Here is a 15,357-nt window from a genome sequence, read left to right as displayed (position 1 = left end):
GATCAAACTGAAAGCTCACCTCACAAACAAAACAATTTTTCAGCATTGTGCAGCTGCACAATTAAAAAGCTGGCCTTGCCAAGGGAGTGGGAGCATGGGGTCAAGGATGAGGGGAAGGCAGAACAGTCCCTTTTGCAGCAGTCTGTATTTAAATTGGCTGAGGTCAACTGTGGGAAGGGTTGGTTTCCTTTTGCCTGCAGGAGGAAGCAGAGGCTGTGAGGAGAGCAGTGAGGGAAATAACATCAGCAGCTTGCCTCTACTATGTCCTCCTCAGTAAACAGATGCTTCAGTTGTGAAAAACCAGACCGAAGTTTTCATACCTACTATATGAAATGAACAAAACAGAAAACAGTGCTCAAAAGAACCCCTTATACTCATGAATACCTGAATGCAGAAATGATGAGAATCAGCTCCACATACATGGAAAAATAGTACTTTAGTCAAACTCGAAAGTACAAGCTGGTAAGAAACAGAAAAGTCACCATAATCTGATTAACTGTGTGTTTAAGACTAAACTAGGAGATCAATAAGGGAAACTGTAAGGTGGGTTCCTTTAGCACAGAACATAGGAGAGAAAAAAGGAAAACTGGTGAAAATCTAATGGGATAAAGTAACAGATGGTAGGTAGACACCCAGGGGACATGGAATATCTTTAAAGATGATACTGGCTAGCAGTAAGATTAAGAGCATAGGCAATTAAGTAGTAAGGCAATAAGAATCTTAATATTCTAGATTAGACTTAAATTTAAAGTCAACAGAAGAATTACTGTATTTTAAGTTACGTATACTTTTTAGAAACACCTACAAGTCAAATAGGAAAAATATTCAAGAAAAAGAGCAAGCAGTTGCTAATGAAGTAACCAAGAGGGGAAGTTTCCTACTGAGAGTGTGGTGAGGTGCTGAAACAGGTTGCCCTGAGAGGTTGTGGATGCCCCATTCTTGGAGGTGTTGAAGGCCAGGTGACAGGGCCCTGGACAACGTGATCTAGCACTTGATCTAGCAGTTGACACCCCTGCTTGTGGCAGCAGGGTTGAAACCCAATGATCCTTGAGATACCTTCCAACCCAAGCCATTCCGTGATTCTGTGATTGTTCTTGTCTTAAGAAACACGGCAAGCAACTGTCCACAAATAAAACACAGGACACTACAACTAATCAAATTAATCAGCAATGAACAATAAACACAATGTAGACACACACACAAAAGCCTCAAGTTAAATTTCTAGAAACAACCTAGCAGAATAAGCTGCCAGTGGAACTGTGCACATCAGTGTCACTGGTGATACCCAAAGAACATCATTCTACCTGGCCAGCAAGGACTTCAGGCAAAAAAAAAAAACTACATCAGTCCACGTACGAGTTTCCCAAGCACAAATATGTCAATAACATCCAGCAGAGTCTTCCACGTAACCCACTTTCCCTCCCGTTGGTACATCACAGGAGTAGAGCTTACCGCCCCTAAGCTGAACACACAAGCAGGTCAACTCAAGGCAGTCCCTCACAGTCAGTGTTTTCAATTTTCTCTTGGGTATACAGCCAGTCTCATGAAGCTTTGGTGGTCCCGTGCCTTCCAAATATTTGCCAACAATTAAATAATACTTATAAACAATACAGTCCAGCTGTAGAACTGCTTATATCTCAGTAAAATAAAGAGCAGTTATATATAAACTCCAGATATATACAGATGGATACATACATACACAGAATACAGAGAGAGAACGTTAAATGGAGCAGATATAAACAAATGATATAAAAAGATATAAACCGATGCTGCATTATTATAAGCCAGTTATTTATGTAGATTTATTTTAAAATATGTCTGATTGCACTCATAGCACTGATGAAGAGAAAAGTAACGCACTAAACATCACTAAACACAGACTAAAATTCCCCTTTGATCATCCTCTCACAGCTACTCTGATTCTGTTTTGTCACCCAGGAAAAGAATGTCCACGTGACCTGATGGTCAGAAAATCCTTACTCTTGTACAAGAGCAAATAGTTTCCAAAAGTAGGGGTCCCTCCCAGGTACAGTCCTACTTTTGGCTCTCCCACCTCAGATTGGCACTAATTTAAATTAGAGACTGGTAGCTTTAGCACTTCAGTTGATACCAATTACCATTATATCATGTAAAGTGCTCCCTGAAGAAATCAGGAACCAAGCTGCTTATGGAAATAGCACAAAAACCACACCAGGAAATAAAGCAGAAGCCAGCATACAACAGAGATGTAACCAGGCCCCTCTGCAAGTAAGAAAAAGAAAAAAGAAGAAAAAAAAGGGCTTAAGTGGGCAGCTGCATTCTGCATCAGCAGAATCATAGCCATTTCTGTCAACAGTATTAAGGTGCACAGAGAGGTCACTGTCTTCTATAGATTGGATTACTGCAAAGCCAGTGTTTAATAACTATAGCAAGGAAGCAACTGGATGCTGGGCTGCCTTAAAACAGCTGAGGAGAAACAGAAGAAGCCAGAATGATGCTGACTTGTTATGCAGCTTCAGAAGGGGCATGGCCCAGTACTTTACACACATCTAGCTCATGAAAACATTGCAGTGTTCCTAAAGTGATTAAAACCCAATAAAACCACCCCATAAACACAGATTTTATTTTACTTTTTTTTTTTTAATCCTAGTTCGGGGAAATGGTGAGAGGCAATGAGACTAGGGTCACTTAAACGTGATAAAAGGAAATGAGGTTAGGAAACCTAAGTCGTAACAGCAACCTTGCACTGTTGACAAAGCCTTGTGTTTGCATCTGTTCTTGGTCACCCACCAAGACATAATTTTGCTCAGATACAAACTATTTTTGCTCTAAGGGTACTTAGCTCTTATGATCCATCATTTAGGGCAAACTTGCTAAACTGAGGAGCCAGACAAAGTCATTCTGGGACCATCTTAGGCTTAACTGCAAGGGCAGGTATAAGATAGGCTTCCTGGCATCCTTCCACCCTACAATTTCCTACTGCTATTACACTGATGATTCAAATCTAATTTTAACAAGCAAGCAAGCCTACTGCTGTCAGCAACCATTGTTCCAAGACAGAAGGAAAACACTTTAAGCACATTTTCTTGCTTTTCAACATCTGCATTTTTGTATTGCTTTTGTTCCTGGAGAGGGGCACGGAAAAGGGAAATAAAGGAAGCACTTCCCAAGGCAGGGAGGTAAGATATTAGTGCTGTCACTTTGCATTTCCTAAACAAGCCCATTTTTCTTTTTCCCCAAACAATCCTTGGGTAGAAGATGTGCTTTATTAATTTAAGAACTAATCCTTCAAATGTCTAAAAATCTTGCTGTGGTAACAAAGGAAGTTTCAAAAATACATTCCCCCAGAACAACACATTTTAAGCTTACAAATAAATATGTAAATTTCCACATATTTCAGTGAAACTGAGTTTAATGTGATCACCCTATTCTTTTAACAACCAATGATATGCTTTGGTGCATTTTCAGATTCTTTTCAGAAATGAAGTCAACATGGAATAGAGAGCTATAATAAAGAGCTGCTTCATTAGCTGTACAGCAAAAGACAAAGTCCTATCTAATGTGAAAATTGGAAGGGGTAGGATAGTGACTGAACATAAATTCTGAAGGCCGCGGTAGAAGCTTCTTTCTACCATAACATAAACATGGTTCCAATAACCACGGGTAAGACAACAATAGGCACAGAAAAATCTTGTGGACGAGAAGGTGCGTGTGATTTAGCCTGATGATTATATCAAATGATTTTAATACCTTTAAATAGAAAGGTAAAGCTGCCCGCAGGTCTCCTGACAAACAAATACCATACTGTGATACTGAAGTAGGTAAGGTGCTGCCATTACAAATTACAGGTTACTGATACACGGGAATAGGAAAAACTTGATAGCATTTAACACTCTGTTGCAGAAAATAGCACTAGTAACACACTGCCTTGTTGGAACTGCCAGCATAAAATACAGAGAATGGCAATATTCAAAATATGGGTGATCAAGTGTTGCAGCCCTCTTAGATATTATGGATCCTGTGTAAAGTATTCAATTTGATCTCTTTGTTCAAGTCAGCTGCATTTGCATCCGTTCAGCAAGTTATCCACCTGAAGAGGCCATGATTCTTTCATTCCCCCTTCTCTCCTGGACTCTGTGGGAATCATTCTACAGAATTATTGCCAGAAATAAAATGTTGCATTTAGAGTGGCAATAATGCTGCCAACTGATTTTGCTGCAGAGAAAGGTCGAGAAAAAAACTATGGAAAAACCCCACAAAATTGTAACGATGTTTCCGAGTTCCCTACGAACAACATTAGTGCCAAACACTAAGTAAACCTCATATGTTGGTCAGCTCTTACTGGGCTCTGACCTAAGCTGTCTGTATGTCAGTCGCATCTGCCATAAGCAGACTGTATGTTCCACTTGCCATAACAGAAGCACTTAACAGAAGGCCTCACAGAGGTACTTCAGGAGCAGGACAATTTACTGAATTATTTCTTCACAGTTTTGTACACTAACTACCGTGTTTTGGCTTTCCTCTAGAAAAATGTGACCAAGATTTGAGCTACACAGCAAGTATATTTACGAAACCTTTAAGGGAAAGACTCTCAGAAACATGAAGACCTAAAAAGACCACTATTATCTCACTGAATCTTTTTGATAATGCAGAGCATTTGGAGCAGCAGCTTTTTTTTGTTTGTTTGTTTAAACTCTGTAATATGCCATACTTATCTTAAAAATAACTTCAAAAGAAATCTGTATTTCGGAAAATCATTTGAACAGGATGCAAGAACAATGCAGCCAGCTAATATTGAATTCCTGATCTCAATTTCGAGAATTTGCAAATTGTGAAGAGCTATGAATATTGAAAGAATGAGAAAAAAAAAGTTTCCTGTTTAATTCAATCATTATTTCCAGTGCATCTTTTTATTTCCATATTTTCCAAACACAAGAGCTTCTCATCTTATAAATCTTCAGATGGCATAGGGTGAATACCCAAAAAGAATAGTACCCTCACAAAATAACAAAGGTGGACAGTATATTTTCGTATGGCTTATCCAGATGGTATAAAAACAATAAGGAAAGGCTCACCTGTCACTGATGGTCAAGGCTCACCCAGAACTCCACAGGGGAGGGATCTCCAGCAAGAGATCCTTCCCCAGTGGTGGTCAGCCCTTAAATGGGGTCTGGGAGAGGTGGAGCCAGACTGCACCCCTTCCAGTCACACAGTGCATTGCCTTCACCTGTGCTCCCGTGGCTGACTCAGTGATCACCTCAGGTGATCCATCAGTGGGTTCAGGCCATGATTCAGCAGTTCCCATACATACAGTTAGTACCAGATGATGACCACCTCTCAAATTCAGTGTCTAGGTGACAGAACACAAAGGATTATATCAGTTTCTTACCAGTAAGATGAGCTCCTCCAGAGCTCCCCAACTCTTTCGCCCATATGCCCAAATGCTCTGAACTCCAGCCTGCAAGTGCAAGTGCTGCTCCTCCACCCTACATACATCCTAGTTAAATATCATTAAAACCATAGGATAGTAAAAATTCGCTGTTCATTTGTTGTTTTGCAATTATATACAGAAAGCAACATCTGCTTTTAGCGGTATCAATAAATGGTAGACTTACATGTTAGCTGTACCACAATGACAGCAATGCACCCTGAGGTGACAGAAAGAACTTTAGATATTATGGGTTTGCACAGATCAAGAAAGTCTTTACACTACTCCTCACTGCAATCTCTGTAATGTGAAATAACGAACTAAAGAGCACTGTAAGAAAACTCATGCCTAATATTGCTTGGAGTTCTGGAATAGGGGAAGAGACAGAAAAAAAAATGCTAGCATTTAGCTCAGAACAAGAAAGTTCAGAAATGTTCAGTGCAGCTTTTTCCAGTGACTACAACCAGAGTGAAGAAGCACTGAGTTTGCTTGCAAATCCAGAGTTGTTTTTGGGACTGGACAGGTTTCCGCAAAAGTGAGCAGCTCCTTCAGAAGATGTTATTATCATGCAGATCGGGACATCTGGTTTCAAAGCAAAGATTCTCAATCCACTGCTCTCCTTGTGACCAAGTTACTTGGCACTGAGCACTGATTAGATAGGTTAGATGATGCAGAGAGAAATTTGTGCAGGGAGGAAATGAGACAGTATGACAAGGGGGTGGGGGATGGTAACAAGTCTCAAACATCTGAAGGAAGAATATACACAACCAAAAAAGGAAAACATTTACTATCAGATATGGAAAGTCAGTAGTAAAGGGATGGATGCCTTTTTTAAAATGGAAAATGTTGAATGACTCAGAAGGACAGCTTTTCTGGAGAGGAAAATTACAGAAGATGCACTGATAGGAACAATCCTGCATCAGCAAGAAGGAATGCCTCAGATGATGGGCAAGGCTGGGAACTGGTCTATCTATGCTCTGTGCCTACTATAACTGAGATATATTGCCCCAAAATTTGAACTCCCTTTTAATATAACACTAATGCACTTTATTACTAATTTTAACAGGCTTTAATGGGAGGAAGCATACATTTAATTATTTTATTACACGCTTTGAATATAAATGGAGAGCATCTGCACTCTAGTTTACATCTTCCATCCTCACCCTCATAAAACAGCACAGACACATTTCAGAACTGAAAGTGGCCTTCCCCACCCCTCACTGCTTCCTTGGCTGGTTTGCTGAGATCTATATATCCAGTCTAATTATTTTGATTCCCATTTCCAACCCTATCAGTGGTGCAGTGGTGCAAGAAATCAAAATGCCAGTCTCCTGAATGCGTTAAAACCTCAAAGCTAACAGCTCCTCATTTGCAGAGACATCACTGTGTGGCCCAAAGCCACTGTCAGCACACAATTTATGTTCTGCATTCCGGATGTGACTTGAGAGGGCTTTCCCGGTGTATCAATACTGAACATTTCATATAGCATTTCAGATACGCTACAGCTCGTTGCATCATCTTGTTCTGTCACAACATAACTGATTCTAACAAACACTCGCAATGCCTCAGTTTAGATTCTGTCTGTTTTAAAACACTCAAGTCCTTTTTCTTTGTTTTGTTTTTCCCTTTGTTTTCTTAAAAGGGAAAACAACAGGATCACATAAGCTAATCTTCTCCTAAGGGATCAAAGACCAGAGTCAGCAATACTCCTGCCAAAACACTCTGTCCTCTCATGCCGAGGGGCTGGGGGGAGGGGGGATTGTATGCTGCTCACCATCTGAAGTCCCATGGGGGTCTTCTCCCTGACAATATGCTTTCCTCCCTCTTGAATTAGTCTTAAATTACTAATGGCTCAGCAACAACAAAATTTTCCCATTCATTTCCACAGCTTTTACAAATACGGTAACGTGATTTGTGTTCAAATGTAAGCGTCACCATTTCACTTTCTATTATGAATATCATATGTTTGGCAACCTGTCTGACCTTCCTTATGATGATGAATGCTGCAGCAAATAATTTGCTGTATCTTTAAAGAAATGGCCAATTCAATTACATTCTGCCAGAAGCTTTCAAATCCCTCTCTGCCAAATGTCTTTGCTATATCCTGCCACAGACAGCCCATTTGTATTCCAGCACAGTAGGACACTTGTTTTATTGAAGCATACAGTTCTAGTTAGGTACTATCAACAGAGCACTATTTCAGTTCTCTAGCTCTCTGTTCCTTTGTACCCCCTCTAGCCTCGGTTATTAGGATTTTCAATTTTACTGACCAAACGTGTATGCATTACTAATGACACGCCTGAAATCTAGTAGTTATCAACTGCTACAACAAAATACATTAGTGACCAATTACAGGAGTTCTTGGCAGCAATGGTTATCATTTTAGTGGATTTAATCATTGCACTTAAAGTGAAGCTTGAGATTCCCTTTGAGATTACACCACTAATTGCTTCTGTTTTGCTAGTTACTGCATGAGCTGCTCTACAAAAAGACGCTTTTTAAATTTCAAAAAGCAGCAAACAGATCAAGCATCCTGTAATGAGCCCTCCTCAATAAAGGCACAGCATAAATTCATTCATAGCACAATGCTAATCTCCCACACGTATCTCCCTTGTCAACCTCTCTTTCCTTCTTTTTTACTTGGGCAAACAGCAATACAGCTGCAGTGCTGTTCACACGAAGCGTGTGTAACTGTAGACACACTAGCATTTCTTTAAACAGGTACTGAGAACATTGGACAGTTTTAAATGTTTAAAAAAAGAATCATTTTTCCCTTCCCTTCCGTATCTGAGAAGCACTCGTTAATATAATTTCAAACAGAACATTTTTGTGTTCTTAGACCTTTAGGGGAAAAAAAGAAAAATGAAAAAGCAAACAGGTGAAATACTTTGTATATTACATGCACAATGCCACCATCATAGGCTTCCACATTCCAGGAATCCCTCCTCTTCTAAAGGGGTTTGTAATGTAATGTATTACTCTTTAAAAGCCCACGACTCCCTCCAGATCCCCACTAGTGATGAATTATCCGGTTTACAGCCTCATAAAGCAGAAGTGTCTATATATTTTAATGCTGAGGCCAACCACAGGACTTTTGTACCTTTCAAATGTAGTGATATACAACTTTCCAAACGCCACCGAAAGGCCATGACCTTAGGCTTCAGGCAACCGAGACAAGGAGATATCATTTCATTAACATTTTAGGTCAGGTCAAAATAAGTTGTCTTTCAAAGACAGAAAGCATTGGGGAGGGCTGCAGCTGCAGTTCAGTTAGTTCTCTGGCTGAGAACAAATTATTTAATGAAAAAAAAACTGTTTAAATAAATCTGGTTTCTCGTTACTAAAATTTCAGCTGTTGAAGCTTTCCATTACTCGAGTGCAAAGACCTCTCTCAAAAATATATTAAAAAATCGAGTAAAAATTGCACGTAAGCTTTAACAACATACTAGAATTGTCACATCCTACATCAAACTTTATAGATTTCAGCAGATTCTATGTTGATACGGCTCTAATTAGAAAATTAATTGAATGTCATGAGAAAAATATCATAAAGAAAGGGTTTTAAACTTCCAGAGTCTCCTTGACCATTTTTTTACACTAACTGAACTGCAGAGCATAGGATATCTTTAAGAGCTGTCAGAAACATATTATTTTTGTGATTCAAATTATAACCATCTCCCTGAAACCACATACTAAAAGAAGTCAGAGAGCTTCATCCTCCAGCATCAAGGGGTTGAATCAGTTGGCTTCACTGCAGCCTGTAAACTAAGGCACAGAACAACACTACCCAACAACCCCTGAAAATAATATGATGCATCCACAGAGATCTGTGTCACTGCTGTGCCTGCTCTGGTTTCACACTGACACGCGGATTTCCACAAAGCCATAGGTCTTTTCAGAATACGAGGCTCACAAGGCTGCTACGCACAGAATGCTTTCAACAACACATCCAGCTCATTTCCATGCTTAACTGAGACAAACTTGCCCCAGGGCACTCAATTTCTATTCTTCATGAGTAAGAATGTAGGTGATGTGGTAAATGACAAATAACTGGCGACACCTAAATCAGAGCAGAGATCAATCCCATATTTATAAAGGAATAGACTACACAATGCAATTGAATTATGACCACGGGTTAGTTCAATAGTTCTTGACTTCTGCTTTCCTCAAACAACCATTGAGGACAATATTCAATTAAAAAGTAACTAAAACTGACACAATCACTTCTTAAGACAGGAGTCACTACTCTGACAAACGCTTGAGCTCTGAAGAATGACAACCTCTCTTCTGTATGGGAAGGCTACTTTTTTCACATGCACAGCTACAAAATCTAAATTGTGATTCCAAAAAGACCACAATTGCACCTGGAATTTCTACTGCTACCTTCAAAATGAGAAAACAGGAAGAAGAGTTAAGAAGAAAATACTCTTGAAGTGACCAGCAGAACTTATGTAGCACCCAAAACACAAAAGGTCAGGAAATACCTGCCTTTCATCACTGTCAGAAGCAATACACTAAAATATGCAGAGTAGGACTGATAACACAGGAAATAAATGAAAACATTTGCTATGTGTTAGTACAAAAGTTAAAAGAAGCAAGGCAAAAAGCTCTCTCAAAGGTCTCTTCTGGATTTAAAACAGAGCCTTTCAGTCAATTTCAACTTAAAAACATGCCATTATCATTTAGGAATACTGAATTTCTCCCCTTTAATAAACCTTGCAACTGTCCAACGGTCCCAGTTCCTGCAACTGTGCACATTAAGTGCAAGTCTGACAAGGCACATTATTTGCAGGAACCAGAACCTCAGTGAGAACAACAAATGCACCAGAAAACAACCAGTTATAACAGTGCCTGAGGCACTGTTTGTGATTCGATGCCTAACTCAGAAATTAAAGAATGATAATGATAAATGACACTTGAAATATTTCCAAAGTGTACAATGAATTTTAAGTCTTACGTGTATAGCTTTCAAACCCTAGCATAAAGGTACATCTCTTTAACATCAAAAATCATGGAAGATACTTTTTTTTTTTTGTCTTCTACACTATTGCAAAGATAGAAACATAATAAATACTATGGCAAAATGTAGCCTACTTTTTTATGGAGTGACAACAGATATCAGTTTATGAATCTGTGCAATCAGTACAAGAACAAGATTAAACTACAGAACAGATTCAAAATAAAGCATACTGATAACAAGTTTAGATCAGACTAAGTCAAGAGAATCTCAGATGAGAAAAGTCTGTAGAATTTAATGTAGATATCAGTGAGAATATTCAAGTTACTGAAGCCTTCAAAAAATAAAAATAATTATTTTAACATGATAAATGCCACCAGGAAGACAGCCCTCAGCTCTGGCAATTGTTTCAGAAAACTCAATTAACCTGCCTATTATTAAAAATGTGTTACCAGTAGAAAGAAGTTTAATGCTGTACTGGACTTATCTGCTTATTATAATTAGATGTCTTCCATACATTCACATATATGTATATGAATAAATAAATAATAAATAAAATGATACAACGAAGTACCTTTTTGACCTGTAGAATAATTTATTGTTACCAAAATAATGCTTGGATCACCAAGCAAGGAAGCAAGCGGAATAATTACTACATATGAAAAACACTCTTTTCTTGCCTTTGAAGAAACTTGTGTAGGTTGGGTTTGGGATTGTTGGATAACTTCCAACACCTAGAAAGGTCTGCCATATGTTCCAACAAAACTGATGGAGAAAGTCCCCCTTTGCCCTATTTTAATGGAAGGTAATCCAAGTGAGACAATAGCTTTTGTCTCAAATGATGTGAAACGCACCTATAACAAGGCAACAGTACTAGACCACCACCACAAGATTTTCTTCTCAGCCTCCATTCTCTGATGACATCACACTTAAGACAGCCTCTTTTTAGGACATTAAACCGTCTGAACCTCAGTGCCTCACTGTCATTCCACCTGACAAGTCTGAGTTTAAGAAACAGTTCACTCAAACTCAGTGTTTAGTCTCAAGATTGAGAGCTGAAAAGACAAAACACCACAACACCAGTCTTGCATATAATCTACATTTAATTTAATGGAGGCTTTAGGAGTAGCAATAAAAAGCAATGAAGGTTGCTGTACGCTGCATGCCATTTAGCTAGCCCTACTACTTGTAGTTTTTTCTTCAATCCAAAAGCAAAAGTATTGTCTCAAGTTACACTCAGCAGTTTACGTGAGAAGATGCTTAAAAACAGTCAATAGTTTTTGCATTCTGTAAAGTTAGTTTTCAGTGAAGTATTTACTTACTCAGGTGCAAGTGCAGTCAAACTCCCCAGTTTCCCCAAGAATTTCCCTTCAGGCCAGTTTTATCCTTAGGTACCTAAGGAAAAATGGAAAAACAAAATCAATTTATGTACCTTCCTTTAAATTCATCTCTTGATTATATCAAGTCTTAAGACTGGAAATTATCAGCAATTTATACATTTTCTATCAGGATTTTTTCCCATCAATTTGCTTAGCCAGGAGGGAACTCAAGGCTTTTGTTTTCTCTGCAAAAAGAGGTTTTTATGTCACCAGTTCTATTTTTTTTTTAAACTACATACAGCCTTAAATGAAAGAATTTTCTGTCTGAAACCTCACATACATTCAACCCAGTAGAAGGTGGGATTGAATGATTTAAGTATATTTCATCACTTGTTTTTCGGAGTACAAATAGAAAGAAGCACAGTAAAGGCTGTGTTAGAGATGGATTGAAGCTCCCTGGAAACTGTCAACGTGAAAGAGGAAAACCTACGTACTCAATTACAATCTGAAAAATTGAAAGGTTTGTGTACACGTGCACTGTCACTTAGTTAAGGAGGAGCTCAAAAAATAGAGTTATTCTACTTTCTCCTGGCACAAGCATGAATTAAAGAAACATTTCAAAACATGCTACTCAACCATATGGAGTCAATTCTTGGAGACATATGGAGCTCCAATTAAATAAGTGTGGCTCACTGACACAACAGTCCACCTGCACATATTCAAAATTTCCAGAATTAGACCATCTAATTTAGACCAGTCCATCTAACAATAACAGTGCAGAAAAGCAATGCATTTCATATGACACAAATGAAGCTATGCATTTTAAATAGTAATCACTACCTTACTTTTGACCGTGGTCAGAACACAACCAAATTATAAAGAAAACAAAGATGGAATTAGTTCCCCTAAAATGCAATTAAAATTACATCAACTCACAATTAAATTATTTTTAGCTTTCTCTATCATGCAAGTAAACAAATCATCCATTAAATAAGCAAGATACTCTTATTCAAAGAAATTTACTACGAGTCGGTGGAAATTTCAAAACCAACTATGGCTACAGAATCATAGAATCACAATCAGCAAGGTTGGAAAAGACCTCCAAGATCATCCATTCTAACCATACACCTATCACCAATACTTCCCACTATGCCATGCCCCTTAGTACATCTGACTGTTCCCTGAGTACCTCATGGGTTGGTAACTTCACCACCTCCCTGGGCAGCCCATTCCAGCACCTGACCACTCTCTCCGAGAAAAAGTATTTCCTAACGCCCAACCTGAATCTCTCCTGGCACAACTTGAGGCTACTCCTTCTAGTCCTATCGCTAGTTGCATGGGAGAAGAGGCTGAACCCCACCTCACTACAATCTCCCATCTGGCCCTATGGACTTGTGGCAGTCCAGGTGGAGTAGTAGAAAGACAGATTTCAGGAAGGAATTGAGAATCTCAGCCTTTTCTTTATGTTTTCAGTGGTAATGTTCCCAATTGCATAGGGGAAAGGCTGGAGATTCTCCTCAGTTCTCCTCTTATTGTTAATAAATTGGTAAAAGAGTTTTTTGTTCTCTTTTACCCCAGCGGCCAAGTTGTGTTCAAGCTGGGCTTTTGCCTCTTTTAATTTTCTCCCTTCACATCCTAACAACTCCTCTGTGCTCTCCCCAACTTGCCCACCCCTTCTGCCACAGGAGGTGGAATCTCCTTTTCCCCTGGAGCCTCAGGAAAAGCTCCCTGTTCATCCACATTGGTCTTCTTCCCCACCAGCTCATCTTGTGGCACAGGAAGACGGCCTCCTCTTGCAAATTTAAGACCTCCTTCTTGAGAAAAGTTCAACCTTCCTGGACCCCTTTACCCTTCAGGATTGAATCCCTCCCTACCAATGTCCTGAACAGTTCAAAGTCCACCCTCCAGAAGTCCAAGGTAGCAGTTTTGCTGCACCCCGCTCCTGACTTCACCAAGAAAAGACAAATCTACCATTCTGTGGTCACTCTGCCCAAGACAGCTCCCAGCCTCCACATCTCCCACCAGTCCTTTATATGCTTTATAGCTTTTAAGTTTTGTTTGCATATTGAGCCCACAGATTTTCCCAGAATAAATGTACGGAAAGCATTCATTAAAAATAAATAAATAAATAAAGCCATCAAGTTATATATAAATGCCAACACCCTCAAAACCCAAAATAAGAAAAGTGCCTGATGAGGTAGAAACTAACACATTTTAAGGCAAACATCATAAAAGTCCAAATCTTAATTTTATTAACTAATCCCCCCTAATTTGGCTCCCTTGCTCACATCCATTCTTTTTGTTAGATGATACACAGCTGTCTTCCATAGGACCCCCGCCTCGCTCAGTGAACACAGTAAATAGAAGAAAACGGAATACTGAAAATCTACACATTAATTGAATTACATACAATCATGGCACAGCTCTACAATTTATCTACTCCAGGCTTTCCTGTTCTGTTTCAGAACGGTACTCCGAAGACACATGTCCTAGTTCTCCCAGAGAGCTGGTCTTTGGTACTGCCACGATTGCACTGCAGTTCCCCACAAGGTACATCGTATCTAAGATATCCATAGACAATGAGCTTAAAGAACAAAACTCATGAACTAAGAGCATTACAAACTTCAATTTCAATCAAACATTCCTAAAACTCATTTATCAGAGCAACTAAATGACACGATACTTTTAATTATCTGGGGAAGTTGTACTCATCTCCTTAACTAGGTGACACATCTTTCATTTCTGGTAGCACACTGTCCCATTCACTACTTATCTCTGAAGTTTCCTAGATCTATCTCCTTTGCTGAACAATTGTCATACACTTCTGCTACTACAGCAGGGACCATATAGTTCTAAGATTGTGTAACTTAAAACCATGGCATAACATCCAAGGATGCTCAGTTAACAAGCTCCAGACAACCTTAATTCCTCACTTTCCAACTCTGAGGTGAACGATTTTTGTAACTCTAACCTTCTTCAAGACCACTGCTTTCAGAGCTTGGTTTAATTTCCAGCTTTTAGAAAGGAAGTATGAACTAAAGATCCTGCTTGTTCAGTACAGATACCCCAAATATCCCACAGAACTCAGCCACCTCTCCTTCTCATCCGAAGCTCTACCAGCGCCATCCCCTGGGAGCATCTACCACCATCCCATCACATTCCTTGCCATCAGGCTCAGACTTCCTGTATTTCTGATATCAGTCCTGTTCCTCTGTCTCTTTAGAGTAGCTGCTTTGTTCTCATCCACTTCACACTACTCCCCCCAACCAGAATCCCATTTGCCATTAGTTTCCAGCTCTTGAGCACTACCTTTCCTTTTAATCTCAGCACCGTGTCACAACTTCTGTCCCCTTCACTTATAGATCAGATGGCTCTTTCACACCGCTTTTTACTTTCCAACGATTTTCCCACTGCTTTACTCTCCCTCTCAGCCTCCTGCACTTGCCTCTTACCCTATCAATTTTCAGATTTATTCTCAACAACTAACTCCCCATCTTACCTGTATTTCCTTTCCTGGCTCCCTACATGGTCTTTTTGATTAGTGTGCCATAGACATGGCTGCTGTGCTGAGTGCTGAACTCATTTCCAATGATCCGTGTTAAAAGAGATCTGTACAAGAGCTTATGTGCAGGAACACTTCATTTGAGGATCCCAGAAGGACTTGGGCAGAAGAT

At 39.4% G+C, this 15,357-nt stretch overlaps 1 protein-coding gene across 2 annotated transcripts in view; it reads right to left on the bottom strand.

Annotated features, from left to right (window-relative positions):
• TBL1X (transducin beta like 1 X-linked) overlaps positions 1-15,357 on the bottom strand; it is a 180,459-nt gene that overhangs the window by 116,039 nt on the left and 49,063 nt on the right. Inside the window, exon 2 of one of the 2 annotated variants that reach the window (XM_065741385.1) lies at positions 11,687-11,759. The exons of the other annotated variant lie outside the window; for it this stretch is intronic. The gene's annotated coding sequence lies outside the window, so the exon portion shown is untranslated. The remainder of the gene's footprint in view (positions 1-11,686; positions 11,760-15,357) is intronic. 2 annotated transcript variants of the gene reach the window in all.

This window comes from Cyrtonyx montezumae, unplaced genomic scaffold (assembly GCF_038088225.1).
Source record: "Cyrtonyx montezumae isolate F1298 unplaced genomic scaffold, pur_monq_1.0 scaffold_3, whole genome shotgun sequence".
Classification (NCBI taxonomy): Eukaryota; Metazoa; Chordata; class Aves; order Galliformes; family Odontophoridae; genus Cyrtonyx; species Cyrtonyx montezumae.
This window is presented reverse-complemented; position numbering and strand designations above follow the sequence as displayed.